The sequence below is a fragment of the Chiloscyllium plagiosum genome, chromosome 8 (assembly GCF_004010195.1).
Source record: "Chiloscyllium plagiosum isolate BGI_BamShark_2017 chromosome 8, ASM401019v2, whole genome shotgun sequence".
Taxonomy (NCBI): Eukaryota; Metazoa; Chordata; class Chondrichthyes; order Orectolobiformes; family Hemiscylliidae; genus Chiloscyllium; species Chiloscyllium plagiosum.
The window spans coordinates 69,770,721-69,775,770 of NC_057717.1; positions in this window are offsets into that span (position 1 = coordinate 69,770,721).

Sequence of the window (5,050 nt, forward strand, 5' to 3'; positions counted from 1 at the left end):
TCGACCAACTGCAAGGAAATGGGGTGAGCGTGGATGGACATTTACGACACGGAGGTCGAACCTCGATGTTAATTAAATCAAACATCCACAAAAGCTCGCTTCGTCTCTTAATCTGATGAAACATGAGCGGCAGAGAACTCCTACATTCCAGTATTTCAAGACAAGTAACAATTTAGTTTCCGAACTTATACAGTGCAGACTAAACAACAACTATTCACAAATCCAAGCCTCCCTTTTCCTCACTACGTGCGGTGAAGAAGGCATATGGCGTACTGGCTTTTATTGGTAGAGGAATTGAGTTCTGGAGTACTGAGGTCATGTTGCAGTTGTATAAGACTCTGGTGCGGCTGCATCTGGAGTATTGTGTGCAGTTTTGGTCGCTATACTATAGGAAGGATGTGGAGGCACTGGAACGGGTGCAGAGGAGGTTTACCAGGATGTTGCCTGGTATGGTAGAAAGATCGTATGAGGAAAGGCTGAGGCACTTGGGGTTGTTTTCATTGGAGAAAAGAAGGTTTAGGGGTGACTTGATAGAGGTGTATAAGATGATTAGGGGTTTAGATAGGGTCGACAGTGAGAATCTTTTTCCATGTATGGAGTCAGCTATTACAAGGGGCATAGCTTTAAATTAAGGGGGGGTAGGTATAGGACAGATGTTAGGGGTAGGTTCTTTACTCAGCGAGTTGTGAGTTCATGGAATGCCCTGCCAGTAGCAGTGGTGGACTCTCCCTCATTATGGGCATTTAAGCGGGCATTGGATAGGCATATGGAGGATAGTGGGCTAGTGTAGGTTAGGTGGGCTTGGAACGGCCAAAGGGCCTGTACTGCGCTGTATTCTTCTATATTCTATGTTCTATGGTAAAAGAGGAGGCGGGGGTGTAGCATTGTTGGTCAAGGACAGTATTACAGTCGCAGAAAGGATGTTTGGGGACTTGTCAACTGAAGTAGTATGGGCTGAGGTTAGAAACAGGAAAGGAGAGGTCACCCTGTTGGGACTTTTGTATAGGCACTCCGAATAGGTTCAGAGATGTAGAGGAAAGGATAACAAAGATGATTCTCGATAGGACTGAGAGAAACTGAGTAGTTGTCATGGGGGACTTCAACTTTCCAAATATTGACTGGGAACACTATACTACAAGTACTATAGATGGGTCAGTTTTTGCCCAGTGTGTGCAGGAGGGCTTCCTGACACAGTATGTAGACAGGCCTACAAGGGGCGAAGCCACTTCAGATTTAGTACTGGGTAACGAGCCCGGCCAGGTGTTAGACTTGGAAGTAGGTGAGCACTTTGGTGATAGCGATCACAATTCTGTTATGTTTACTTTAGTGATAGAAAGGGATAGGTGTATACGACTGGGCAAGAGTTACAGCTGGGGGAAAGGCAATTACGATGTGATTAGGCAAGATTTAGGAGGGGGAAAGGCAATTACGATGTGATTAGGCAAGATTTAGGAAGCATAGGATGGGGAAGGAAACTGAAGGGGATGGGCACATTAGAAATATGGAGCTTATTCAAGGAAAAGCTCCTGTGTGTCCAAGCTAAGTATGTACCTGTCAGGCAGGGAGGAAGCTGTAGAGCGCGGGAGGCGTGGTTTATGAAGGAAGTGGAATCTCTGGTCAAGAGGAAGAAGAAGGCTTATGTTAGGATGAGATGTGAAGGCTCGTTTAGGGTGCTTGAAGGTTACAAGGTAGCCAGGAAAGACCTAAAGAGAGAGCTCAGAATAGCCAGGAGGAGACATGAGAAGTTGTTGGTGAATAGGATCAGGGTAAACCCTAAGGCTTTCTATAGGTATTTAAGGAATAATGGAATGATGAGAGTAAGATTTGGGCCAATCAAGGATAGTAGTGGGAAGTTGTGTGTGGAGACAGAGGAGATAGGGGAAGCACTAAATGAATATTTTTCAACAGTATTCACTCTAGAAAATGACAGTGTTGTCGAGGAGAATACTGAGATACAGGCTACTAGACTAGGTGGGATTGAGGTTCACAAGGAAGAGGTATTAGAAATCCTGCAGAGTGTGAAAATAGATAAGTCCCCTGGGCTGGATGGGATTTATCCTAGGATCCTTTGGGAAGCCAGGGAGGAGATTGCCAAGCCTTTGGCATTGATCTTTAAATTGTCATTGTCTACAGGAATAGTGCCAGAAAAACTGGAGGTTAGCAAATGCCCCCTGTTCAAGAAGGGGAGCAGAGACAACCCTGGGCGGCACGGTGGCACAGTGGTTAGCACTACTGCCTCACAACACTAGAGACCTGGGTTCAACTCCCGCCTCAGGCGATTGACTGTGTGGAGTTTGCACATTCTCCCCGTGTCTGCGTGGGTTTCCTCCGGGTGCTCCGGTTTCCTCCCACAATCCAAAAAATGTGCAGGTTAGGCGAATTGGCCATGCTAAGTTGCCCGTAGTGTTAGGTGAAGGGATAAATGTTGGGGAATGGGTCTGGGTGGGTTACGCTTCGGCGGGTCGGTGTGGACTTGTTGGGCCGAAGGGCCTGTTTCCACACTGTAAGTAATCTAATCTAATCTAATCTAACCCTGGTAATTATAGACCAGTGAGCCTTACTTCAGTTGTCGGTAAAGTGTTGGAAAAGGTTATAAGAGATAGGATTTATAATCATCTAGAAAAGAATAATTTGATTCGGAATAGTCAGCACAGTTTTATGAAGGGTAGGTTGTGCCTCACAAACCTTATTGAGTTCTTTGAGAATGTGACCAAACAGGTAGATGAGAGTAAACCGGTTAATGTGGTGTATATGGATTTCAGCAAGGCGTTCCATAAGGTTCCCCACAGTAGGCTATTGTACAAAATGTGGAGACATGGGATTGTGGGACATATAGCAGTTTGGATCAGTAACTGGCTTGCTGAAAGAAGACAGAGGGTGGTGGTTGATGGGAAATGTTCAAGCTGGAGTCCAGTTACTAGTGGTGTACCATAAGGGTTGGTGTTGGGTCCACTGCTGTTCATCATTTTTATAAACGACCTGGATGATGGCGTAGAAGGGTGGGTTCGTAAATTTGCAGATGACACTAAGGTCGGTGGAGTTGTAACTGCAATGCAAAGTACTAGGCTAATGGTAAGATTCTTGATAGTGTAGATGAGCAGAGAGATCTCTGTGTCCATGTACACAGATCCTTGAAAGTTGCCACCCAGGTTGACAGGGTTGTTAAGAAGCCATACAGTGTTTTAGCTTTCATTAATAGAGGGATCGAGTTCCGGAACCATGAGGTTATGCTGCAGCTGTACAAAACACTGGTGTGGCCGCAATTGGAGTACTGTGTACAGTTCTGGTCACCGCATTATAAGAAGGATGTGGAAGTTTTGGAAAGGGTGCAGGAGAGATTTACTAGGATGTTGCCTGGTATGCAGGGAAGGTCTTATAAGGAAAGGCTGAGAGAATTGAGGCTGTTTTCGTTAGAGAGAAGAAGGTTGAGAGGTGACTTAATAGACACATATAAGATAATCAGAGGGTTAGATAGGGTGGACAGGGAGAGCCTTTTTCCAAGTATGGTGACGGCGAGCATGAGGGGGCATAGTTTTAAATTGAGGGGTGATAGATATAGGACAGATGTCAGAGTTAGTTTCTTTACTCAGAGAGTAATAAGGGTATGGAATGCTTTGTCTGAAACGGTAGTAGATTCGCCAACTTTAAGTGCATTTAAGTTGTCATTGGACAAGCATATGGACATACATGGAATAGTGTAGGTGGGATGGGCTTCAGATTGGTATGACAGGGCGGTGCAACATCGAGGGCCGAAAGGCCTGTACTGTGCTGTAATGTTCCATGTTCTGTGTTCTTTCTGTTACCAAATCAGAGTCTTGTCACACTCTGTCTCTCTCTTGGGTGTTCAGTGTTTGTCAATGTGACACTCTGTATTCCCTATTCAGTGTGCAGTCATATTTTGTCAATCTTCCCAGTTCAGAGTGTTGACTCTCTCTTTTACCCAAGTTCAGTTTGTTGATACTCTGTTCCGCTCTATTCCTGGTTCACTGTATTTACAATCTATTCATGGTTCTCAGTGTTGTCATTTTGTCTCTCACTATTTCTGGTTCATCACAGTTTCTTTTTGTCTCATACTTTTCTCAGTTCAGTGTGTTGTTTCTCTATCTGTACTCACAGTTCATGTTTTTTTCTTTATCTGTACTTGTAGTTCAGAGTGTTGTTTCTCTATCTGCACGCACAGTTCAATGTGTTGTTTCTCTATCTGAACTCTCAATTCAGTGTGTTGTTTCTCAATCGGTACTCAGATCAGTGTGCTCTTTCTCTATCTGTACACTCAGTTCAGAATGTTGTTACACTATCTGTACTCAGTTCAGTGTGTTATTTCTTTATCTGTATTCGCAGTTCAATGTTTTGTTTCTCTATCTGCACTCTCAGTTCAGTGTATTGTTTCTCTGACTGTATTCTCAGTACAGTGCTTTTTTTCTCTATCTGTCCTCAGTTCAATGTGTTGGTTCTATATCTGTACTCTCAGTTCAGTGAGTTGTTTCTATATCTGTACTCTCAGTTCATTGTGTTGTTTCCCTATCTGTACTCTCCAAGCAGTGTGTTGCTTGTCCAACTGTATCGCAGTTCAGTGTTTTGTTCCTCTGCCTGTACTCGCAGTTCAGTGTATTGTTTCTCTATCTGTACTCTCAGAACAGCGGGATGTTTTTCGATCTGTACTCACAATTCAATGTCTTGATTGTCTATCTGTACTTGCAGTTCAATATGTTGCTTCTCTATCTGTACTCTCACTTCAGTGTGCTGTTTCTCTGTCTGTACTCGCAGTTCAGTGTTTTGTTTCTCTGTCTGTACTTGCAGTTCAGTGTTTTGTTTCTCGATCTGTACTCACAGGTCAGTGTATTGTTTCTCGGTCTGTACTCGCAATTCAGTGTGTTGTTTCTCTATCTTGCACTCAGTTCAGTGTGTTGTTTCTCTATCTGTACTCGCAGTTCACTCTCTGCCTGCCACTCTCTCTCTCTCTCTCTTTCTACTTGCCTAATCTCTCTCTTTCTCTCTCTATATGTATGATTTGGAGATGCTAGTGTTGGACTGATGTGTACAAAGTTAA